At 50.8% G+C, this 26,264-nt stretch overlaps 3 non-coding genes and 1 pseudogene across 3 annotated transcripts; 3 read left to right on the top strand and 1 right to left on the bottom strand.

Moving 5' to 3' along the window:
- The first annotated feature begins 3,194 nt into the window (after window positions 1-3,194).
- Window positions 3,195-3,359, top strand: LOC146039997 (U2 spliceosomal RNA; annotated as a pseudogene).
- Window positions 3,360-17,750: 14,391 nt separating this feature from the next.
- On the top strand, window positions 17,751-17,823 carry TRNAV-UAC (transfer RNA valine (anticodon UAC)). The gene has a single exon. It is a non-coding gene; the product is annotated as a tRNA-Val (tRNA).
- A 4,335-nt stretch (window positions 17,824-22,158) lies between these two features.
- TRNAN-GUU (transfer RNA asparagine (anticodon GUU)) lies at window positions 22,159-22,232 on the top strand. The gene has a single exon. It is a non-coding gene; the product is annotated as a tRNA-Asn (tRNA).
- A 174-nt stretch (window positions 22,233-22,406) lies between these two features.
- Window positions 22,407-22,479, bottom strand: TRNAA-AGC (transfer RNA alanine (anticodon AGC)). The gene has a single exon. It is a non-coding gene; the product is annotated as a tRNA-Ala (tRNA).
- Window positions 22,480-26,264: the final 3,785 nt, after the last annotated feature.

The following is a 26,264-nucleotide window of genomic DNA, read 5'->3' as shown; positions in this document are numbered from 1 at the left end:
TGTCACACACACACACACACACACCTGTCTGCTAATGCAGGGATGAGCACGCCTTAACCCTTTGGGTGCCAAGTGAATTTGTCAAAATAGATGTGAATATTGCCAAGCAAACATTTTTATTCATCATAATGTCCTGTGATGTTTACCTGTGTCCAACGATCAGAATCCCGACGGTAAGTCTTGGGGATAGGGTCAGGCACTAGGGCGAGGGTTAGGAATTAAGGAAAGGGTTCATTTTGGGGTCAGACACTAGGTGGGACGGATAGAGTTAAGTTGTGGGAAGGTGGGTTAGGTTGCAGGAGGGGACTGTAAGGGTTAGGTTGCAGGAGGGGACTGTAAGGGTTAGGTTGCAGGAGGGGACTGTAAGGGTTAGGTTGCAGGAGGGGACTGTAAGGGTTAGGTTGCAGGAGGGGACTGTTAGGGTCAGATTGTGAGAAGAAATGGTTAGGCTGCAGGAGGGGTGGTTATGATTAGGCCTCAGTATGGGTGGGTTAGGGTCAGGCTGCAGTGAGGTGAGGACTGTTTAGGTTCGGCTGCAGAAAGGGACTGTTAGGGTTAGGCTGCAGGAGGGACTGTTAGGGTTAGGTTGTGAGAAGCAACGGTTAGGCTGCAGGAGGGGTGGTTACGGTTAGACCTCAGTTTGGGTGGGTTAGGGTTAGGCTGCGGTGAGGTGAGGACTGTTAGGGTTAGGCTGCAGTGAGGTGAGGACTGTTAGGGTTAGGCTGCGGTGAGGTGAGGACTGTTAGGGTTAGGCTGCGGTGAGGACTGTTAGGGTTAGGCTGCGGTGAGGTGAGTACTGTTAGGGTTAGGCTGCGGTGAGGTGAGGACTGTTAGGGTTAGGCTGCGGTGAGGTGAGGACTGTTAGGGTTAGGCTGCGGAGGGGACCATTAAGATTAGGTTGCAAGAAGGAACGGTTAGGCTGCAGGAATGGGTGGTTACGGTTAGGCCTAAGTATGGGTAAGTTAGGGTTACGCTGCAGAATGGGACTGTTAGGGTTAGGTTGCGAGAAGGAACAGCAAGGGTGCAGGAGGGGGCATTCAGGGTTATGGCTGCAGTAAGGTGCCCATACATGCTGCGAGAATCGCATGCGTTATGGGCTAGATCACATCGCATCGCACAGCATGTGTTTTGCATGCAATGTGCGTGCGATGCAATCCGAAAGCTCCCTCAGGAGCGCGCATCCCTGTCGCAGCGTGTATGGGCACCATTAGGGTTACAATACTTGTCAAAATCTGTTTGAACGTCAGAATTCCACCGCCGAGTCGATGAGCACCGGTAAATCGTACCCAACCTGTATAAGTGTGTGTAATGTCACATGCAATTTTTAGGCTCCCTTTTGAGACCACACAAGAGAGGGCACAGATGGATCACTTATTTGCCAAACTAGGCTCCTGCCTAGGGACCACTGGCCACTAAGGGGCCTGGATAACCAGAACCTGTTTTTTGGGGGTTTTGTTTTGTAGGACTAATACAGGGACATAAACAAGTAGACAAGGAACTGCCAGAGTGTTCCGATCCTGCCTGATTGAGCACCAATTGTATGATTATGTATTGTGATTTCCTGAGCATGTGTATAGACTATCCAATCACATGCCCTGTTCTCCAGACTGCCCTGTGTCTCACACTGAACGCTGCTGTGCCAGATCTATCCCCAGCCGCTTGAGTCATGGGTGAGACAATATGCAAATGTTAAGGGGCATACACATGGAGTGATTTTGTGCTCTTTTCTAAGCAATCTGACTAGATTGCTTAGAAAGTAAGCACATATCTCCCCATGTGTATGCCCCTAGAGATTATTTATCTCCTGCTAAATCAATGCATGCAGTCAAAATCTAGTCAAATTGCTTAGCAGGTGATTGCAAATCTCTCTTTGTGTACAGAATAAAAGATAAGGATCGAGATCTCTCATTCTGAACCACTACCCGGCCTATTTTTTTTTGCTTAGGGAAAATTGCTTAGCAAAATCGCTTAGCACAAATCTCTACATGTGTATGTGCTCTCCATGGGAGATCTGGACACAGGAAATCGTCTACCCTAAACAGCTTAGCAAAATTGCTTAGCACACATCTCTATGTGTGTATGCCCGTTTACGTTTGGTGAAAAGTCTGGCTGAGTACCTTCACCTCTGCCATGTGGTAGGTGGTGTTGTTTCCGTAAACCCACTGGTAGGAGGGGGGAGAAACACTGGGCCTAGTAGTTTGGCTCTCTTGACGGGGTTCGTAGCCACCGAAGGATGAGACAGCGAAAGGGAGCGAAGAAAGGCTGGGACTGAGAAGATGGCTCCTGTTCCAGAGGTTCTTAGCCTCTGATGGGGAGACCGCGAAAAGCCTAGTTTAGTACCTTAACCTTGGGATCGGAAAAACACTGAGACTGAGTAGTTTGCTCTTCCGGGGGGGCCTAAGGGAGTCAGTCAAAAAGCCCAGTGGAGTACCCATTCCCATGCCAGGGGCTGGAAAGTGCACTACGATGGGAGCAGAGAAATACTTGGTCGGACGCTGATCGGTCGGCTGCCTGGAGTCTGAGGCTGCACTGTGCCCCCGGGGAAACTCGGGGGTGCCAAACATGCACGGGTGATCCCAAAATCACCTTGCACTGCGCACTTCCCCTCTAGGTTAGGCTGCACATACTTACCTCGTCCTTTTGGATGGGGTAGGACAATTTTTCACACCCCCACCCCGGCCCTCTGGCTGGGGTTCTCTTTATTATTTATTTCTCTTCCTTCTTCACGTTTGTGCACTTTTTCACATTTTCTGTAGTGTGTCACTTGTTTTTTTGGGTTGTGTGGTTGACCCTTATGGGCCTACCATTCCCCAATGTACCGAAGCTCTCTTCCTTTTGGGGAGAGCTTCTGTCGAGGGCGACCCCGAGATGCAAGGCGGAGGGAAGCCTTATGCGGGTCTCTCCAAACCTTTGGGTGCGGAGGACCCACCATCCTGACCCTTCCGGGGGTTGAGGAAAGCAGGTCTCTCTAAGCTTCGGTTAAGAGGACCCACTGATCCCTTTTTTCCCCTCTTCGGCCTTATGGCTGAGAGGGGTTAGGGGAAAAATGGGGCCCTTCTCCTTTGGGAGAGGGTCCATCGATCGCACGACCCCCTATGCACGTGTTTAGGCACAGCACTGATGTTGGGAGCACACCTCGGGCTCCCTGAGTTTCTTCAAACTCATGCCCCTTACGTTTGAGCACCTTATGGTGGAATGCTTCTCGGCCTTTTGGCTAAGATCAAGTGTAATATCTGTACTTATTAGAGATGGGCGCCGGGGCCAAAGATTTGGATTTGGATTCGTTGCCGGGATTTTGATTTGGCTTTGTCGAGCGGCGGTGAAATTCTTTGTATCAAAAATGGTAAAAAAAAATTTTTGCGGTTTTTGTCCCTAGAGTAATATTGACCTGAATAACATTAATTTCCAGCCCTTTCCAGACTATTTTGACCACTTTCCAGCTCACAATGTTGTTTTCATTCAATTTAGGCCAAGATCTGCAGCAAGCTGGCTGGTTATTATCACACGGAACTTCTGACAGCATCAGTATGGTGTATTGGGATGCAGTACACACAAACAATAAAGAAGAGCAAAATTATTTTTTGGTTTTATTTTATTTTTTTATGCACAGCTTGTATAACACTGTGTGGAGGCAGAACAATCACACACTGAACTTCTGACAGTAGTATATGGTGTATTGGATTGCAGTGCAGCACACACCACAATAAAAAAAAAAAATGAAAAACTGACTGACAGCCTGCCTGTGTACTGTACCCCACTACACTGACTGACAGCCTGCCTGTGTACTGTACCCCACCACACTGACTGACAGCCTGCCTGTGTACTGTACCCCACTACACTGACTGACAGCCTGCCTGTGTACTGTACCCCACTACACTGACTGACAGCCTTCCTGTGTACTGTACCCCACTACACTGACTGACAGCCTGCCTGTGTACTGTACCCCACTACACTGACTGACAGCCTGCCTGTGTACTGTACCCCACTACACTGACTGACAGCCTGCCTGTGTACTGTACCCCACTACACTGACTGTCAGCCTGCCTGTGTACTGTACCCCACTACACTGACTGACAGCCTCTGCCCTCTGCGCACTGACACAGCCTGCCTAACACACAACCAGTACAATAGCCAGCACAAACCCCTCTGCTCTGCACTGCACAACACCCCTCTGAGTTTGCACAGCCCCCTCTGCCACAGACCCCTCTGCCACACAGAGTGAGTGACCCCTTAGCAGTCAGCACACCACTGCCAGTAATAAACACCCCACAGAGACTACACTCAGCAGAGCTGTGTGCAGCTTTTGGAAGCGTGTAAGAAATGGCGCCAAATTTTTGGGACGCCGCGCCTTTAAAGACTCAGCGACTCGCGAGAATCCGACACGAGATTACCGCATTCGGCCACGCTCAAGTTTCCGAACAAGGCCAGAAACTCGCGAGCGCGTCTCGCGGACGGCTTGGGGCCTATGTTCGGAGCGGTTCAGATTCCACGGAATCCGAACCGCTCATATCTAGTTTTTATCAGTGGGTGCGGACCAGCCCCTGGCAGAAGAATAGAGAAAGGCCAAACTGAGTAACAGCTTCAATCGGTGGAGGGTGTGGGACCCCTCATGCTCGGGGCAGGAAAAAATCTGGCTGAGTACCTTCACCCTTGCCAGATGGTGGGAGGTGTTGTTTCCATAATCCACTGGTAAGAGGGAGGGGAGAAACACTGGGCCCAGTAGTTGGCTCTCTTGATGGGGGATGAGACAGCGAAAAGTCCAGTATAGTATCCATTCCCAAGGAGCGGGAAAACACAGGGACTGAGTAGATTGTTCCCATTCCAAAGGTTCTTAGCCTTTGATGGGGAGTCAGCTAAAAAGCCCAGCTTAGTACCTTAACCTTGGGAGGCGAGAAACATTGGGACTGAGTAGAGTGGTCTTCCCTCACCCCCCAAGGGAGTCAATGGAAAAGCCAGATAGAGTACCCATCAGAGCAGGGGTGGCCAAACCCGCGGCTCGCGAGCCGCATGCGGCTCTTCATTTCCTGATGTGCGGCTCGGGCTGTCGGGCAGCAATCACATGGATCGCAGCAGCGCCGGTATCTGGGACGCGGCTTCACTTGTATGTAGTGAACCGGCCGGCCCCCAGCGCATACACTGTCACACTCCGGCACCATTTACAGGCTACTGCTGCGCAAGCAGTAGAACTGGAGCCGCTATCAGCCCAAGCACCGCAGCGCAACCACCCTCCCCATGGAAATGTCAGTCCCCTGCCTCTCCCCTCACGCAGCCCAGCCGGAACCTCCCTTCTCCAGCAGCCACGCCTGCCCTGCACTGACCATGAGGGAAAGCCGTCCTCTCCCCCCGCCCAGCAGAGCAGACACCGACCTCCTCCAGCAACCATGCCTGCCTGCACCGAATATGAAGGGAAGCTGCATTAGGCCTGCCACCTGCTCCCGCACAGGGATGAGTTCGATGAGCCTCCAGCCAGTGCCATCCAGAAGTGCAGTCGTCCACTCTGTGTTCCCTTTTTGCTGTCCTCCCCTTCGCCCTGTGAAGAGATCCGCGGGCCTCATTGTACTGACACTCTTCAGGCTGTAGCTTCTGGTAAGTGCCCGGAGAGCCACCTACCCCCTTGTGTGCATATGTGTGTAACTATATCACCCCTACCTTCTTCATCTGTGTGTAACCCAGCCCCCCCTACCATCCTAATCCCCTGTTACCCCGTGTAACCCTTCTCATGTGTGCATGTGTGTGTGGCTCCTTGTACCCCACAACCCCTGTGTGTCAAACCTTCCCAATATCCTTCCTCTGTGTGTAACCCCCCCTCATCCCTGTGTGTGAGACACCTTCTCCCCCTATCACCTTATACCCATTGTGTGACCCCTTGCACCCCATTCCTGTGTGTGACCCTCCTGTAGCCTGCTACCAATGTGTGAGACACTCTGCCCCCCTGTATGAATTGTGAACACATACAAGTTTAAATGACTACTTGCCAACAAAAAAATAAGTCCAAATAATTTAGTAGCGTTCAAATCTCAAGTAAAAAATAAACAACGTTACTAATTTATTTGGACTTATTTTTTTGTTGACAAGTAGTCATTTAAGCTGGTAAAATATCTAAAAAGTGTTTAGAAGTCATCACTACTAAACCTAATGCCACACAAGGTCATTCTCCTACAAATGTGCTAAAGGCGTGAACACAAAAATCCATTTAAAAATGGGGCGTGGCCTTTCAGTATCTAGGCCACGCCCATTTTGCCCGGACTCGGCTCTTAATCTTACCATACCATATTTTTGGGCTCTTTGCCTCTGACTGGTTGGCCACCCCTGCATTAGAGAGACCATTATTACCCTGGTACCAGTTCTTGTTTACACCCATTTGTGGACATTTAACATCCCTGACTGCCTTGAACACCAAATGGATACTGAACTTTATCGGCAATAAGGAGGTAGCATCTTTCCTGTTACTCAGGTGGCCACCTCTATACCCACTCAATTCTGTGGAAAAAAAGGAAAAACATCACTGCTTGAAGTGAGGGGTCGGTAAATATACCTACATTCTTGATCAAATTGCCTACTAACCCTATTCTTAATCCACTGCATGGGACTGTTATATTAACCAAAATCCAGTTCTATCACAGTTACTAAAATGGACTAACAAACATCTCCAACACTCTGAAATGCATGCTCCAAGTTAACCCTGCTAACTAGCAGTTTTTACCGGTATATATAATTTGGTGTATTTTTTTTTTTCGTATATTTTATATAATTGTTGTACTGTTTTTTTACATATATTTTATTATTTAGGATTAAAATTATTATTTACTTTTAACAGACTAGTGTGCATATATGGTCCTAAATAAGAACCTTGCTTCAAAAATCCCATATTGTGGTTTTCAAACTCTGCGACAGGTGTATCTGTCATATAGAGGGACCCGAGTCTCAGTGCAGTCCTCCCCCCTATTTCCTTTTTATTACATTTGCTGAGGTTAAGTACCCACAGCTTGACTGCTGCTCAGATTTGAGTTCTCTCAATATAATAGATCCAATAGTGTGGAGCATGGGTCTTCAAACTCTGGCCCTCCAGATGTTGTGGAACTAGATGTCCCAGCATGCCCTGACAGTTTTGGCATGCTCTTATAGGAAAAAAATGTGGCAATGCATGCTGGGACATGTAGTTTCACAACATCTGGAGGGCCGCAGTTTGAAGACCCATGGTGTGGAGGGTCTGATAGATCCATATCTTAAGAGAAACTGATTAATAGAATCAACTTTTTATTTTTAAGAGTGTAAACTAGCGCACAGCCACATTTTTTTCTGTTGTCCTTCTAGCAGAGTACCCATTCCCATGCCAGGGGCTGGAAAACACCCTAAGTAGGAGCAGAGAAACACTTGGTCGGACGCTGATTGGCCGGCTGCATAGAGCTCGAGGAGTAGCGTGCCTCCGGGGAAATTTGGAGGTGCCTTAACATTCACTGGTGTCCCCACCAGCAAGTTTTTGGCACTAGCAATGCGCACTTTCCTTTAAGCTAGCATTGCACATCCTCACCCTGGGCCTTTTGGCTAGGGTAGGATAATTTTTTTTTACACCCTCACCCCGGCCTTCTGGCTGAAGTCTCTTTTTATATTTATTTCTCTTCACCCCTCTCGCGTTTGTCACTTTTTCACATTTTTCATTTTTCGTTTGTTTGGTCACGTTTTTGGGCTGCCTGTACTCCCCATGTACCAAAGCTGCGGCCCCCGAGGACAACCCCAAGCCCCAAGACGAAGGGAATCCTACCAAGGGTCTCTCCAAGCTTTGGCGCGGTGGAACCACCCGCCCCAACCCTTCCGGGGTTGAGGGAAGAGGGTCTCTCTGAGCTTCGGGGAGGAGGACCCACCAATCCCTATTTTCCCTTCTTGGCATTTTTGCTGAGAAGGGTTAGGGGAGTAACGGGGCCCTTCTCCTTTGGGAGAGGGTCCATACGTACGTATGCACGATTTAGGTCACTGCACTGGGTGTTTGTAGCACCACCTCGGGCTCCAAAAAAAAATGTTTTTCCCACTTTTTTTTTTTTTTTACTGGGTGGCAATGGGACAGCAATTTGTGCCCAAATGTAGTGTTATAGGTATATACACAGGGCTATCTGATTTCTGATCCACTGTAACAATAGGACTGGTATAGATGTGGTCAATTCCGAATAAAGGGGGCTGAAGTCAGACGGCTTATTGATAATCTGTTTAAACCCGTGGGCCGCAGCGGCTGTCCCGGAAAATTTCCGGGTATAATACTTTACATTAGGTGCGCGCAGGTCCGGCGCCACCACTAGGCAGCTCTAGGCATTTGCCTAGGGCGCCGGCACCTGGAGGGTGGCAGTTCGCCCCTCACCCCCAGCATAAAGCTGGCGGTGTCGGCGTCCCTGCAGTGCTGGAGTGGGCAGGAGTGTCCGTGCCGCGGGGGTACCTGCGGTGCTGTCACTGTATAAAGCTGCTGGCGGCAGCGGGGTCCCTGCAGTGAATAGAAAATAACTAGCGCTATGTGCGCGACGGCGCGGGAAGCGCTTCCGGGTTTGAAAACACTTGCCGCACGCTGATTGGCTGAGATTCAGCCAATCAGCGTGCGGCTAGTGTTTTCAAAATCAGAAGCGCTTCCCGCGCCGTCGCGCTCATAGCGCTAGTTATTCTCTATTCACTGCAGGGACCCCGCTGCCGCCAGCTTTATACACAGTGACAGCGCCGCAGGTACCCCCGCGGCACGGACACCCCTGCCCGCTCCAGCACTGCAGGGACGCCGACAGCTTTATAATACAGGTACCACCACCACCCCCGGGCACCCCCAGCCCGACTCGCCTCCAGCGGTCTCCCCCCTCCTGTCGTCTCCCCCCCCTCCGCTCTGGCGATCGTATGCCGGAGCTCACCTGCCGCCAGCCGCCATTCACTCACTGTTTGCATCAGTGACGTAGGCGGCAGGCTCGGGATTATCGAGGGGACTCGGGAGAGTTCAGGCACCCGAGTCCTCCCGAGCCTGCCGTCTGTGTGATGACTGACAGGCGGCAGGGGAAATCGGCGGCAGGGGAGGGGGGAGCAGGCGATGAGGGGAGGGGGCGGCGGCTTCCTAGTATCTGTGGTGGGTTTTGCTGGGGCAGGACAAACCTGCCCTAGTAGGTTTGTCCTGCCCCAGCAAAACCCACCACTCAAGGGGTTAAAAGCCCGTTGACGGTTTCTGCAATTTACTTTCACTTTGAGCTGTGGCAGTTTTTATCGCACAAACTCTCCACTTCCCGTTATGACATCTTTTAGCACACAAAGGAGTAATTTCGTATATTTGGGTATATTTAATGAGCGGAAGCTCTGCTCGCAGGATTTAAAAGGGCAGTAACATTAAACGCACAACAAGCCAGGTTTTCTGTTTACTGTTATTGCCGATTTAAATCCCACGACCAGAACCGCCGGTTGGATTTGAATAGCCGGCTCTTACTAATTATACTGCTGCATTAGAAAACTCCGATGATATCATCGCTACGAGCGCTACGAGAATCCAGATTGTGAGCTCTGCTGGGCCAGGCAGTGATGTAAATGAGCAATTGTTTCTCTGCATGAACAGCCCTGTATATAACGAGTTACAGCTAACAGATAATGAGCCATACAGTATATTGGTTTTTTTGCTCTCGCCCGCTTGTGTTTTGCAGACTGGCTGCGCCGTGCTCCGTGTTACTGTAGATGAATGCCTTGTTTCCTGCTCTCCCCGCACTCTCTGTGTGGGAGTGGGAGACCCCTGTGGGGAGCTCGCTTGCATTTGCATGTGTGCTGTTCAGCGAGCGGGTTCAGGAGCTGGGTGGAGATGCAGAGTGTGATGGAAATAGGCACGCTCGCGCTACGATCAGCAAGGAGCTAGCTGCCATTAGCATATTACAGACATGGGCTTCCCTTTGCCCGTTCTTCCCAGCTGCCCCCAGGGAAAGGCCGTGACTTAGGGCATAATTCATCCTTGTACGCAAAGCTGACACTCCTGTGACAGAGAGATTATGGTCAGAATGTGCATGTGCTGCGATCTTAGGCCCTTATTCTGGTTCACTCACAAAGGCAAATTCCTTCTCAAATGGAGAAAACCATGCTGCACTGCAGGGGGGCAGATGCAACATGTACAATAAGATTAGATTTGGGTGAGTTATGTTGTTTCTGTGCAGGCTAAATACTGGCTGCTTTATTTTTACACTGCAATATAGATCTCACTTTGATGTAAAACCCCACCCAAATCTAATCCTCTCTGCACATGTTACATCTGCCCCACCTGCAGTACAGCATGGTTTTGTCCATTTGAGAAGGAATTTGCCTTTGCAAGTGAACCAGAATAAGGGCCTAAGTTGCAGCACATGCTCAGTCTGACCATAATCTTTCCGTCTTAGGCTGTGTACACATGGGGGCGATTTTGTCTAATATCGCGGGCAATATGTCCACCTTACTCTGTAGGAGACCTCACAGGCTCAGCACTGCCTCTGATTAAAAACCCTCCTATGACGAGGCCGCTGTTGCTTCTATCCTCCATGGGCCTGAGAAGCATGTGATGAGCTCCCCCAATCAGAGCTCAGCACAAACCTCTCAGCCTCTGACCTCTTGTGCAGTCTCATGGGACTAAGTGAACTCTCAGTAATGCACTGCAGTGTGCCACAGCTCCCTATGCTCAGCACCATTAGTCATTGTCACATTGGCAAAGAGGTGAAGCAGCAGCACCACCCCTCTCCCATGCACACAACCTTTTTTTTATACATGCCCACCACAGGGGGGCCTAGATAGAGGGGGGGGGGGGGTACTGAGCCCCCTCTTAATCCAGGGCCCTGGGTTAATGCAGTGGTGGCATGGCGCTGGGCACTGTGGAATGTAGAATTGAGCAGCGTGGTGTGGCACTGGGACCTTCGACAGTGTGGGATAAATATTCTGGCAGCTGGGGCATGGCGCTAGGCGCTGGGGCTCTATTCGGGCAGCTGGAGCTTGGCGCTGGGAACTGTGGTACTGTAGATAGATTCGGGCAGCTGCGGCGTGGTGCTGGGAACTACTTGCCTACCTGACCCTCTCCATGAGGGAGACAATGCTCTGTTCCTGGACTTCCCTGGTAATGTAGAATTGCCATCACCTGTGGGGAACTAGGTAATTGATAACAAAGGCATTCCCTCCAAATGTACCGAATTTTCAGTACCGTTTTTTAACAGTCTGTACCGGCAAATATAGATTGTACCGGATGTTCCCTTTTTTTTCAAGATTGCGGCTGTCAGTCACTCTGCGCATAATTTCCCTCCTGGCTCCCCGGGCTCAGCTCCATTTTTGTAGCTCGGTGCGCAGGCTCTCCCCCGTTCCCAAGAGTGCATTGCGGCAGGTCCTGTGCGCCATGACGTCAAGCGCTGGGACAGCGCACCCTGGGAAAGCAGGAAGTCTCTGCCCTTATTCTCAGCATGCCCAATTGTGGGCGCGAAGGGCTGAGTGGGGTGCGGTGGCCTGCCAGCCCCGGCGCATGTGATGGGGGGATCCTGTTGCCTGCCTGAACTTCACAGCACATCCGTGCAGCAAGTAGGTGGCTGGGCTCAGGCTGCACTTTGAATAATAAATCATGTGAAATGTGCACCTGCTGCAGCTGATGTCAGATGGGGGCTTGGTGGGCTGCTGGCATAAATAAGTATATTTAATATACTTATTTATTAAAGAAGTATATTAAATATACTTATTTAATATGCCACCAGCCCACCAAGCCACCATGTTACATGAGCTGCATCAGGCGCTGGGCCGGGCGCCTGGGGGTGTGACCACGCCCACTTTTCACAAGGCCACACACACTTTACCCCATGGCCACGCCCCTTCCTATAGGTGTACCGATTTCTGGCCTTCAAATGTTGGACGGTATGCAAAGGTGTCACCACAGGCGATGGCAATCCTACATTACCAGGGAAGTCCAGGAACAGAGCATTTTCTCCCTGACGGAGAGGGTCAGGTAGGCAAGTATGCTGTGGCACAGTGGCTATAATCACCCACTGACTGTAGCTGCAAGGGATCCTTCATTTCCAGATCAGCATCAGGTGCTAGAGATTTGTCCCTGAAAATGTCCCAGTGTTTCAGTATTACACAATAAAAATGGTTTCTGCATATAAAATACAACTGCAATAGTCACTGCCAGTCAGAGCTATAACAGGGGGAGGGGCAGCTGTTGCTATGGGAGAAAGCATGTGATTGGCTGTGAGCAACTCAACTTTTAAAGTAAGTGTTCCAGGAATATTCTGTCCTGTTATTCAGCAGTGGCCAATTAAGGATTACAGTCCCTCCCGGGTCCTGCTGCAAATAGATGACTTTCAGCTTGCTGAGAAACAGCTTCGTACACCCACATACTGTACCTCCCAACATGACCCCCTCCAGGAGGGACACAATGCTCTATTCCTGGGCTTCCCTGGTAATGTATGATTGCCATCACCTGTTGGGAGCTAGGCAATTGATAAGAAAGGTGTCACAACAGGTGCTGGCAATCATACATTACCAGGGAAGTCCAGGAACAGAGCATTGTGTCCCTCCTGGAGTATGTACCCATGTTTAAAGCCCCATACACCCTACAATAGGGCCCTTGAGTGATACCTAGATGCTCAAGGTCGCTAATGACCCCCCTCCCCGCCACCTGTCTTCTGAACATGAATGATGAAGGTCAACTTTGGCTATGTAGCCAACAACCTGCTTGAAGAGCCGGGGCAGGTGACGTCACACATATATGTCTAGTGTCTCTGTATAACTGAAACACTGCCATCTGCTGGCAGCGGGTGAAACTACATCTCTTTCACACATACAGAAACACAGAGGCAATCACAAGTTAGCAGACTAGCTTTCAAAGCTTTTGTTTCAAGCAGGCTTAGCTAGTATAGTATACAGTATGGGTGTTTATAAAAACCTCTTCTGGTTTGTATGTTCTCTTATGTTCCAGAGTGCCGCACTTACTATAAGTTATAAAGTTATATACTATCTGTATCCTTACTATTCTTTGCTTGGATGTGGGGGCGCTGGCCAAGGCATCCCTAGAACTGGAGGAGGGTGGGGGACAGTATGCAGCTCCCGGCAGTGGGTGAGCGTCTCCTCCCACTGGGAGGGGGTGAGCGTGCATGAGAGCAGGAGGCTGTATAATAGTGGTATGTGGGCAAGACATTGATAAAAGTTGTGGCGCTGGTGCAGAGGCAGTGGGGAAACCTGCAGCGCGGCAACCAGGGCCGGATTTCCCACCCAGGGGCAGCACCTGCTTGTGGCGGTATAGGATCCCCCATTGTCACGGGGGTACGTGAAATGCGGGAGCGGGGGTCCGCTGGGGGGTGGAATTGCCAGAAGGGGGTCTGCAAATTGTGGCAGAGGGGCGGGGGGGGGGTTGTGCGGGGTACTTGTGTATTATAGCGGCGCCCATCGCATCGCATACCATAAGGCATGCGATGGTATGCGATGCGATGCGATATCGAGCGATGTTGTACAATTTTTAAATTGCATGACATTGTGTATGGCATACAATACGATGCGATGAAAAATTGTATAAGCACCCTAATGGGTGCTTACAATGTGAAATGCACCCCCACGCCACCCCCCCACTATAAACGTCAACCCGAAGCGTGGCGAGCGCAGCGAGCCTGGGAGGGGTGGCGGTACGCTTCCTCCGACCTTTTCATACCCCCACTATCCACGTCGGCGTGGAGTTGAGAATAGATAGTGTGGCGAGTGCAGCGAGTCACCGAGCCCGTAGCGTGGCGAGCGCAGAGAGCCCCACGAGGGGACGCGGATACCTTCACAGGTATCGGCGTCCCCTCGCGGGCTTCACAGGTATCCGTATCCCCTCACGGGGCTCACTGCGCTCGCCATGCTTCGGGCTCGCCACACTTTCTATTCTCAACTCCACGCCGACGTGGATAGTGGGGGTATGAAAAGGTCGGAGGACGCGTACAGCCGCCCCTCGCGGGCTCGCTGCGCTCGCCACGCTTTGGGTTCACGTTTATAGTGGGGGGGTGGCATGGGGGTGCATTTAACATTGTAAGCACCCATTTGGGTGCTTAAAAGCACCCTGTAGGGTGCTTATACAATGTTTCATCGCATAGGGGGCAAAAATCGTGTCGCATCGCATGCCATCGGGTGCATGGCATGCGATGCGATAAAAACATCGCTCGATGTACATCGGGGCGCCGCTATAATACACAAGTACCGCGCGCGGGGGTCTGCAAATTGCGGGAGGGTGCAAGAGTCCGCAAATTGTGGGAGGGGAGTGTGGGGAGTGCCGCGAATCGCGGGTGGGGACCACAAATCGCGGGAGGGGGGCACGGGGGTGCCGCGAATCGTGGGTGGGGGGGTTGCGGGGGTCCGGGGTGGGGTGCTGGCAGAGGGGGAGGGGGGTTGTGCGGGCAGACCTGCCGCTCACCTGATGGCTGTGGAGTAGCAGTGTCTTTGCCTGGCAGCATGGGGAGACAGAGGGTGTCTGGCACTGTGGGCTGGTTCTCTGTCACTATGTGAGTGTGTGTGGGCGGAGTCAGAGTCAGAGGCTCTGATAGGCTATTAGCCTATATGACTCCACCCAGCGTTACAGACACACTCACACATTGAGTGACAGATGTAGCCAAATATTTAATATATATATATATATATATATATATATATATATATATATATATATATACGGTATATATGTATTTATAAATAGTTGTTTGCCCGGTGCCCGGTGCCTTCCGTAATCATTCTGGCTGGTGGCATGCGTATATACGTGTTATCAGCGGTGGCACTCTCAGACATACAATAAATGCCAAAAAATGCCAGTCGCTTTGCCAACGTTTCAGTGCTCGTGCACTTTTATCAAGAACAGAAGAATGATAGAATTCTGTTCAGCTGGCGGCGTTTAACTGTTCGCTAGACAGCAAATATACACTGCCTGGCGAACATGCCCGAATTAGGCCCAAGCATCTAACTTCTCCTGGCATCCAGTTGGCAGCTACTTTTCAGTTCCCTCCACCCCTGTATCTCCCTCCATCCTGTGCCAGGCTGGGTGACTCCGAGAGAGAGACAGTGATGCATTTGCATTTCGATACTGGGCACAGGCTGCCCGGCAGTGACATCATGAAACAGTGCCCCCTCACACCAACCTACTCCCTTTATCCATGAACAAATGCATCTTCCGCGTCTCGTCTCCCGGAGCCCCCCCCGCTCAGCAGCCCATCCGCCCTAATAGCTTCATCACCCCTACAGATCCTGGCTTTCCTGTACCACGCACGGCTATCCGTCACCAGCCTTACATGGCAAATAGCAGCTGACGGCGGAGAGAAATAACCTGGCTGCCTAATTGCCAGCTCTTTCCCCAGACTGTGATTGCTGTTTGGTTGCAGGCGGCTGTGTTCCTGTATTGATGTAACCTAGTTTCCTGCCAGCGCCGGCAGTTAAAGGATTACTTATACGAGGACACAGAAAGTGACGGCGGCGAGCGGTGCCTGTCCCCACCAGTCAGCTGCAGCTTCAGAGCCTTGTAGGGCTCCTGATATAGTTATCACTGCGCCCGGCGTATATGTGTTTAACCCTTAGTTACTGGTGCACACACACCGCGGATATCTGTGCGTCGTCCCTGATGTGCCCACTCGCTGCGCTTGGCACACTATTCTCACTCCACGCCCTAGTGGATGGTAGGGCATGAAATACCGCCTTTCGGCACATGTCAGCTCAAAAAAAGAAAAAGGTGAAAAATCCATGTCGACCTTTTGACTGTTGACCTAGACACTAGACACTGTCCACCATAAGCATGTCAACCTAAGCCCTTGATGGCTAACCTTGACACTCCAGCTGTAGAACTACACACCCCAGCATGCTCTGCTTCTGTTTTGCTATTTGGACATGCTAAAAATGATGCAGAGCATGCTGGGATGTGTAGTTCAACAACAGCTGGAGTGTCAAGGTTAGCCATCAAGGACCTAAGCTGTGTCAAACTTTAGTGTGTCGGCACAACAACCGTATACCAAAAATCAATAGGTTGACACCAAAAGGTCAACATTGACAACGTGTCGACATGCTCACTTGGCTCCCCATGCTACCCACTTTACAGTGCCCAATTTCAGTCCACATGGAGGGTAAATCATGAAAAAGTCTAAAAATTGGTACGCACTTACCAATCGATAGGCAGTTCGGCGGATTGGTGGACCCGTCAGCCATATGTGAACACAACTCTGCAGCGATGATCCCAGGTTACAGTGATGGCAATGTACAGCCATTACCGTAAGGGGCTCTGGTATAACTGATAGTTATTTAGGTCTTTCGTTGTCTTTGTCGACATATATCAACATCGACATCGTATAAGTGTACTGCGTCCCCATTGGTGGCGAGTACAGGGCCTTGCTGCACCTGGCAAACTATTTATTAACAGTTTCTTATAAAGCGCACACATATTCCGCAGCGCTGTACAGAGAATATTTGAACATTCACATCAGTCCCTGCCCCAGTGGAGCTTACAATCTATATTCCCTACCACATGTACACGCACACACAGACATTCTAGGGTTAATTTGTTGGAAACCAATTGACCTACCAGGATATTTTTGGATTGTGGGAGGAAACCAGAGTACCCGGAGGAAACCCACGCAAGTACGGGGAGAATATACAAACTCCGCACAGTTAGGGCCATGGTGGGAATGAATCCACTCATTTGCTTATGTATTTAGCACCTTCTAGAAGATAATAGATATAATCTGATTGGTTGCTATGGGCAACTCCCATCTTCCATAGAATGTCCATCTTATTGAATAAAGCCCAATGGGTATTATTGTGCCTGTATTAGTTCCCATTAGTACGATGCCTGTTAGGTGCACGGGAAGCAGCTTGTATGAACACAGAGCTCAATCACGAAGCCCGGAACCCCGAGCAGTCACCTCCCTTCTGTAATTACCAGCTGCTGAGAGCCCTGTTCTCCATCTTGCAGACGTATCCGTGAGCTTGCCGCGTACTAATGACAGACGCAGGGCTGCATTAATGCTGCAACATTAAATTTTCATAGCCTCCATTAATTAGAGGGAGGCTGTGATCCCGGCTGTGCTTTCTGCTGGCGTAGCCCAAATCCTGTCGCTCGCTGCGGAAGAGTGTGCCCCAAATATGTCCCGGACACACAGACAATGCCGACATACAGGCGGGAACCAGTGACAATGATAGAAAAACACAATTCTGAAGAGTATTATAACAATGGCGCATTTCTGTGTGTCCTTTATTTATTAAATCTTTCATTATTATTATTATATTATCTGTAGTGGTACTTGTGGTTCTGCTTTACTGTGTGAACTACAACTCGCATCTTCCTTTTGCCTGTTGGGAAATGCTCCCAGCACCACAAATGTGTAAGACACACTGTATTGCCCCCAGTTCACATTATACCACACATAAACAACACTACGGCGACGCAGATATGTGTGGGGGGCCCTGGGGGACACCGTGACCCTGCGGTTAGCCCAGCAGTGACAGAGGTGACCGTTGTCAGTAAATCCTCTGGCAGGGAACGGTGACCTCTGTGCGGAATGTGAAATATCTCAGAGATTAGTGTTGGGGATCTGCCTGTCCTTAGGTGACATTTGTAGCTATAAGCTACACCTAATATCAGTCATACAGGGGGAAGCAGCGTAATACTGGTATGTCCTATTACTGGGACACAATGCACAGCATGGGGTGTGCTGAGGACGTCAGTGCTGGGAGACCATTGTGTAGTAATGCAGGAGAAGCACAGGGGCGGGCTGTGCTGTGATATAGCTGTGACTCCAGCTCCTTCCTCAGCTGGTTCCATAGTGTAGTGGTTATCACGTCTGCTTTACACGCAGAAGGTCCTGGGTTCGAGCCCCAGTGGAACCAAGTTTTTTTTTTTTTTTTTTATACTTGTAAGCTCAGAAGACTAATTGCATTTATTCCTGACTGACGCTGTAGCACATTCATTTCACTGGCTCACAAGTGACAGCCGGTGACGCTGACGGCTGCCTAGGCGCTGTGCAGCTACACGGATATGTGTTATGTGTTCCCTTTGTGATAACTGGATTGTCTCTGCTTATATTGTTACCTACCTGGCTGCTGCAACAACCAGTGGCATACCTCCCAACAGTCCCGATTTCAGCGGGACAGTCCCGATTATCAGGGCTTGTCCCTCCCGCGGCCGGCAGTGTCCCGTGGTGAGGGGGGCTGTTGGGAGTCCCCCCTGTTGGCTGCTAAGCAGCGGGAATAAACGCTGTGCGCATGCGCACAGTGTCTATTCCAGCAGCCAGGGGGCTGGGGGCATGGCTAGAGGCGCACAGAGCCTCTGGGTCATGCCCCCATAGCGTCAAATGGGGGCATGGCCTTGTGGGAGAGCCGCGAGTATAAGCCATGCCCCCGGAATTAGGCCACGCCCCCCGCAGCAGCTACGTCCCGCCTCCGGCACATCAAAAGTTGGGTATGCAGTGGTGCTGCTGATGGCTGCCTAGGCGCTGTGCAGCTTGGCGGGTATGCTTTCCCTGTGTGATAACTGTACTGTCCAGTGGTGCGGCTAATAGCTGCCTAGGTGCTGTGCAGGTTGGGGGGTATGCGTTCCCTATGTGCTAATCACTGTACTGTCCAGTGGTGCGGCAGATGGCTGCCTAGGTGCTGTGCAGCTTGGCGGGTATGTGTTCCCTGTGTGCTAATAACTGTACTGCTCCTGCTTATATTGTTACCTACCAGGCTGCTGCAATGACCAGTGGTGGCGCTGATAGCTGCCTAGGTGCTGTGCAGCTCGGCGGGTATGTGTTCCCTGTGTGCTGTACTGTCCAGTGTCCATAGAGCCTCTGATTCGTGTTCAGCCCCCACCAGCCGCAATGCTGGGGCAATGGGGGGGAAGAAGGTTCCAGTGTTCTCCGCTGCTCAGCTTTCAGAAAGGTGACTAGTAAGTGTACATTTCCCAAGCAGGGCCCCAACATTCCAGGGCCGGCCTACTAGCAACAGAGTGAGATGGAGCCATCGGCGGAAGATTGTCAGAGCTGCAAGAACTGAAAGAAGGAAAAAGCAGTGTGTGACCGCAGGCCCCACAAGTCGTCCCCCCCCGGTCCCCCGTCTAGCAAGATAGTCCCAAACAGTCCTGCATCATGCTTCCGCACGTCCCCTACCAGCTAGGGATGGCCATTGACTATCAATGTTCGAAAAACATTGATGGCCGGGACCTAGTGCTCAATGTTTTGGGCATCAATGGGTGAGTGTCGAATAGTTTTATGCCATCGATGGATGGCATCCGATGGCGAATATTTTTTTTTTCCCCTGCTGGCTGCTGCACGGCTATACTACCACTCGTCGTCTCCTCAGTCTGTCTGATTCGCTCACTGAGCTGACTGCAAGGCCAGCGATGATGATGATGATGCGGGAGCGGCACTGGGACTGGACTGTGTGGCCTTGTTGTGTGCGCGTGCGCAGTCGCTGTGCACTTGGCTGGCTGCCTGGTCTGCATTGAGACTGTGACGGGTGATACCCGTCGGCGCCGCGGCACGTGCGGCCTCCTCCTCTCCTCGGCCTTGGAGGTGGTGGAAAACCTTATCTAGCGCGATAGTTAGGTACAGTTCTACTGCGCATGAGCGCACCTCCCAGCGGCGGCGCCTGCCCCGTATCTCTGTGCATGCGTGAGTTAGCGATGGTGGGAACCATCGATGGCAGGCGATAGAATGGTTTATAGCCATCGATGGTTCCTGCCTTTAATGCCATCAATGGCAACCATCGATGGGGGATGCGTCGATGGCCATCCCTACTACCAGCATCTCCTTACCTTGCTGCAGTGTCCAGTGACTAAAGAATGGTTGCTATGGGCAACATTACATCTTCAGCATGGAACCTGTTGGGGGCGGGGCCTGAACTGGGTGAGATGGGGGGGGGGGGGGATTTGTGACTAGGGGCCAGATTCTCTAAGCTTCAAAAGTGATAAAATGGAGAGTGATAAACATCCCGCCAATCAGCTCCTACCTGCCATGTAACAGACTGTTTTTGAAAAATGTCAGCCAGGTGCTGATTGGCTGGCTGTTTATCACTCTCCATTTTATCACTTTTGAAGCTTAGAGAATCTGGCCCTAGGGGAGAAGGCATGTGTTACATGGATTAGGCTGTGGGAGGTGGAGACCAGAGTTAGGCTGCAGGAGGGGGGTGGTTAGGGACAGGTGGTGGTGGTGGTGCGGGGGGGGGGGGGGGGGGTTAGGGTGTGGGAGGTGGAGGCCAGAGTTAGGCTACAGGAGCAGGATGGTTAGGGATTGGTGGTGGGGGTTAGGATTAGGATGCTGGAGGTGGAGTCTAAATGTAGGGCCAGATGCACTGAGCTTCAAAAGTGATAAAATGGAGAGTGATAAACAACCACCCAATCAGCTACTGCCTGACATTACGCAAACACAGTCCATGCAATGTCAGGCAGGAGCGGATTGGCTGTCTGTTTATCACTCTCCATTGCATCACTTTGGAAGCTTAGCGCTTCTGGCTCATAGGCTGCAGGAACGAGGCGATTAGGAATATGTGGCGGGGAGGGGGGTTAGGATTAGGACGTGGAAGGAGGAAGCAGAGGGGGGAGGGGTTCAGGTTGTCTGGAAAGCCCCCTCTTCTTGGCAAGTGCCTTAAATTATGACAATAGCACTGGTATATAATATGATCAGTAGAGCTGCCACCACATCATGCAGTGTAAAGGCCCCCATACACTAGCCGATTTTGGTCAGATTTCAGCCAGATCAGTCGGATCTGGCCGAAATCGGACCAAAATCGGCTAGTTTTGATGTCCCCTCAGATCCGATGCGCGGTCCCGTGCGCATCGGATCTGCGTCGGGTGGTCGGACCTGCTGCACGTCCGACCACCCGACTTGGGACCTAGCGGGGCGGCGAGGCGGTAGAGGGAGCAGGGGGGGCTGGGGACGCTGCAGGGGACACAGGCGGCATAGAGCCGCGCAGGGGGAGCCGGCGGGAGCTGTCAGTATTGAATAAAAAAAAAAAGCCCATACAATGCATGGGCGGCCTGTGATTGGCTGAGCGCTCTCTCAGCCAGTCAGCAATTGGCTGAGAGAGCGCTCAGCCAATCACAGGCTGCCCATTCATTGTATAGGCTTTTTTTTTCTAGCACTGACAGCTCCCGCCGGCTCCCCCTGCCCGGCTCTATGCCGCCTGTGTCCCCCGCAGCGTCCCCAGCAGCGGGGGACACAGACGCTGTCCCCGCAGCGTTACCAGCAGCGGGGGACACAGACGCTGTCCCCGCAGCGTTACCAGCAGCGGGGGACACAGACGCTGTCCCCGCAGCGTCCCCAGCAGCGGGGGACACAGACGCTGTCCCCGCAGCGTTACCAGCAGCGGGGGACACAGACGCTGTCCCCGCAGCGTCCCCAGCCCCCCTGCTCCCACCTCTGTAGCCCCCCCCTGCTCCCCGGGTTTTTTACATGTGATAAATCGAGACGATTTATCACATGTAAAAAATGGCACATCAAGTGCCAATCTAATCAAGCTCCCCCGGGGAGCAGCCGGGGAAGCTCAGGGGGAAGTCGGGGGCGACTTGTCCTAAGGACAAGTCGCCCTAGTGTATGGGGGCCTTAAGGGACAGAGCAGAGCTGCTGCACATGCCAAGTGTACCAGCTTATTCTGCCACATTTACTGTATGTGTGGCTCTGAGCCAGCCCACAAACATCGCAATGGACCAGAGAGCAGCTGCCAGGAGGCAGAGACAGGAGCCATACAATGAAGTGGGAGATTGTGAGCTTAGAAAGTGCAGTACTGGTTCTATTATGTTTGTGTATTTATTTATTATATGTTTAACCTTTTCATGACAACTGCTTTAGACCATCTGTACTGTTATTTATTAATACTGTATTCCATACAGTATCCAGTGTATAACAAGACTTTTTCGGGCTGTCAACGATCCCCATACTCCCGTACTTACTCCAATGCGCTGCAGAGTGGGAGATTATGGCTTACATTTGGAAACCCCCCCTCTAAATATCCTGTATTTTTCACTCGGAAGTGAGGATTATGCTGGGGGGGTAGTTAGGCATAGTTGGTGGTGGTGACGGGGGTTAGGAATAGGCTGTGGGGGGTGGAGGCACACTCCACCCAAATCTCTCTGCACTTGTTACATCTGCCCCATCTGCAGTGCAGCATGATTTTGTAAATTTGCACACAAAATGTGCCCTGTGATCAGATATGTATTATGCTCATTGGAGATACTCATGTATGTGTGTCTCTGTGGCGCAATCGGTTAGCGCGTTCGGCTGTTAACCGAAAGGTTGGTGGTTCAAGCCCACCCAGGGACGTGCAAGGTTTTTCTTTTACAAATTTGGATGATATCGGTTCCTACGTCAAACAATAAGCCACTTAGCGTTTCTTTATTATTTCTGCGAGAAACCTTTAAAATGACGCCGTAACTTGGTCAGGTCTTTGCCCCGATGATATATTGCAGCGCTTTTCCAGAAGAAAAAAAATGTACCTGGAGAATGCGGGCATCGATCCCGCTACCTCTCGCATGCTAAGCGAGCGCTCTACCATCTGAGCTAATTCCCCACTGCAGAGCTGCCCTATCACATGGTGAGGCAGGGAAGTGTATGAGGGCCAGGGCAGCCTTAACAGGGGACATGGAGAAGACATCAGCATGTTTTTTTTCCACCATACAGTGACACTGGCCCATCTGAGAAACAGCGGAGAGAAAAAGTCATCCAACGTAGGGGCCAATGATCATGAATCCAATATATCAATGTAAATTGGATAGGATAGTCATCATACTTGTCCGAAACATTGGTTCCAACGATTGCACCACGGCATCCCCAGCATAGAAGACATCAGTGTGCCAACTTCGGTTGTGAGTCGCCTTTCACCCAGGTGCTTCTTCAATGGTCCAAAGGGATAGAGATCACTCGATGCCAGGTCCACCCAATGGTAGCTCCGTAGCATGGAATCTGCTGAAAATGGCCCTCCAAAAATGGCCACCGCCTTGGAGGAGACAGATGCTAGAGAATTGCAGCATGTATAACTCTACACAGAAGTGCCTGTGAGCAAAAAAAACCTGGCAACGAGCATGAAAACCATGGCAATGAGCAGGAAACCCCTGGCAATGAGCAGAATACCCATGGCAACATGCAAGAAACCCCTGGCAATGAGCACGAATCACCTTGCAACAAGCTTGTAGGTAAACAAAATTATAATTAATGCATGAGGGGGGGGGTCTTTTTTTGTCAGGGGGATGCATGTGTATGGGCGTTAGGCAGTCGGTGAGAGAAAAGGGGCGGGGCATCACTCCAGCTCTCACTGGCTTGCACTAGATGGACACTTAACCCAATTATATATGACATTGTCTGGTTGAGGATCATCTTGGCTAGCTGTCTCCAGATCATACGGTGGAGAGAAATAAGGGAAGGCATTGGACAACTCTTCCGGCTGACAGTATACGGCTATTTACATCGGTATCCGGACTCTAGGTCGGCAGTCGGCATTCACTAGGTTGACACTCAATGGTCGACAGTGAGTACCCATGGTCGAAAGGTCAACACAAGCAACGAAGCATGGCGAGCGCAGCGACCCACCCAGGGGGACGCGGTGCACTTTCTTGGTGTCCATGTTGACTGTGTCGACATTTGAGACAAAAAAACATGAAAAACTTGTGTCAACGTTTTGACCTTCCCAAGTTTCTGTCGACAATGTGTATGTTGACCATTCATAGGTGTCAACCTACTCACTGTCAACCATTGGGTGTCAACCTAATATACCATAACCATTCGTAGAGACGAGCGCACCGGCCCATTAGAGGTACTGGGATACAACACGTGATCTGGGGAACACTGCACCTGGTGGTGACCTGGAATCCCGCTGAGGGAACTTTACCCTCCAGCGCACTTATCTGTTCTGTCAGGGAGAGGGGGGGGCTGTCACTGGGGTTACTATCGCAGCAGCAGCAGCGTCCTCATCTTTAATGCTGCTGAGGGTTTTGTTTCTGCACTGAAAAATACAACTGAAGCTAATGGCTTTGGCGGGTGCGGGAATAATAGGCCGCTGCATAACAGCTTCTTTTATTAGCCGCTGCTGTGCGACACCCAGCCTTGAACTGGTTCAGAACAGGAAGCACGAGGTGAAAATAAACACAGGATAAGATGAGCTGTGTCATGTGCGAGCAAGTGGCGGCAACGCTGTAGTAACCCAGCTCCCTCAGACACTGCCCCCTGCTGACCGCATACATGCACAGCACCACCCCATCACTGACTCAGTTAACCCCATCATGGCCGTCCGATGCGGATCTATCGGGCTTATTTATAAATAGGTCCCATAGGGCACAATGTATGAAAAATGATTTGCTGGGTTACCCGAGCAATACTCAGTTTTGGAGCGGGGAGGTAAAAGGTCACTTGCGGCTTTGCGGCGCCAGTCTCCGCAGATATGCGCCTATACCGCTGTTAATTATACTTGCCCAGGAGAAAGTGGGAAAAAAAATGTTGCCCAGCGAAAACAATCGTCAGCAGGAATTGTGGGGCCCGCGCTGATTAAATAGGCAGCGCCCCCCTGTGGCGGCTCCTGATTGGCTGCCGGCCCACAAGCTCCAACCGTCTAACTGACAGATTTCATTTCAAAATGCTGTCAGTGCTCGCAGCCTGGCACCAATCCAAGAATGGAAGAATGGGGCCCCTTGCAGCCTGGGGCCCAGGACTGAGGTCCCGGCAGTCGCCCCCTGATGGCAGCCGCGGTGAATGCATCCGATACTTACGTACAGAAGTTACTGTTGCCATGTGTGTATTGGACCTATTCACCTCCATAGCGCGCTCGGGTGGGGATCATTAGGTCGACAGTAATAAAGTCTACTGTCAATAGGTCGACCACTATTGGTCGACACGATCACCACATGAATCTGACGGCATGCCCACTTGGATCATGAGGTAAGAAGCAGTTGGTTTAAAAAATAAATCATGAAAAACTCATGTCATCCCTTTCCTGTGTTGACTATTTTCGCTTAGCCCTTTTGTCTATGACAACTGTCCTAAAGCATGTCAACCTTTTCCATGTGTCAACCTATTGCTTGTTGACCAAGAGTGCTCAACCTATTGACTGTCGACCAATACTGTCGACCATTCGGCCAGATCCATGGCACTCTCTTGCCCTATTCCTTACATGGGGGAAATATACTAACATGGGGGTTCTACTAAAGATGGGCTGTTGCCAATAGCAACCAATCAGATTGTACTTTTATTTATTTAGCACCTTCTAGAACAGGCATGTCCAAACTGTGGCCCTCCAGTTGTTGTGAGACTACATATCCCATCATGCCTTGCCACAGTTTCAGCATTCCCTAATAGCAAAATTGTAGCAAGGCATGATGGGACTTGTAGTTTCACAACAGCTGGGGGCCATAGTTTGGACATGCCTGTTCTAGAAGATAATAGATATAATTGATTGGTTGCTATGGGCAACATCCCATCTTTAGCAGATCTCCAATCTTAGCAAATTGACCTCTATCTGTTATCTTCTAGAAGGTGCTAAATAAATAAGTAGGTTCTGATTGGTTGCTGTGAGCAACACCCCATGTGAAATAGACCTCCCATCTTAGTAAATTCCCTCCTGTGACTTAGGGCCTTATTCTAGTTCACTCTTTCTGACAAAATCCTTCTTAAACCATGTGCACTGCAGGTGGGGCAGATGTTACTTGTGCATAGAGAATTAGATTTGGGTGGGGTTTTACTTTACAAAATAACTCACCCAAATCTAATTCTCTATGCACCTGTTACATCTGCCCCCCTGCAGTGCAGCATGGTTTTGTCCATCTAAGAAGGATTTGGTCAGAAAGAGTGAACTAGAATAAGGCCCTTAATAACAATCTAAGTATATATTTCCCATAAGGTGTAAAACCATTTAGAAAACTTGCACAGCGCGTAGTGGATGTCCCCGTCTCCTGCTCCCCTCCCGCATTGTACTCGCCATTTGTTCGAGTGTCACAAGTCCCCAGCTCACAGAACATGACACCGGATGTTTTCTGGGTAATTGCAGTGTTCCGTGCGAATAGGGGACTATCTGATTGTGTAGAGTCTGGCGGCAGCAGGGCCTGGCAGTCATGTGACCAATAAATGTCGCTTGTGTTTCCTTCCTGTCATGTTATACCCGGAGTAACTATAGACACATGTATTATACACATGTGAGCACTGCGGCTCAGCGCCAACATCTTATTCATTACAAGTAGGTTAAGGTGCTCATAAACCCTCCGTTACCACCTCCAATCGGTCACTCCTCCATGTAATCCGCACCGTCGGCGAAATCGCAATGGCCCCTTCTCACGCTGCGATCGCAGCACATGCACAGTCTGACGATAATCG

Source organism: Crinia signifera, chromosome 9, assembly GCF_055691185.1.
Source record: "Crinia signifera chromosome 9, ASM5569118v1, whole genome shotgun sequence".
In the NCBI taxonomy this organism is placed as follows: domain Eukaryota; kingdom Metazoa; phylum Chordata; class Amphibia; order Anura; family Myobatrachidae; genus Crinia; species Crinia signifera.
Note: the sequence above shows the minus strand (reverse complement) of the source record. Positions and strands in the feature narration are given on the sequence as shown.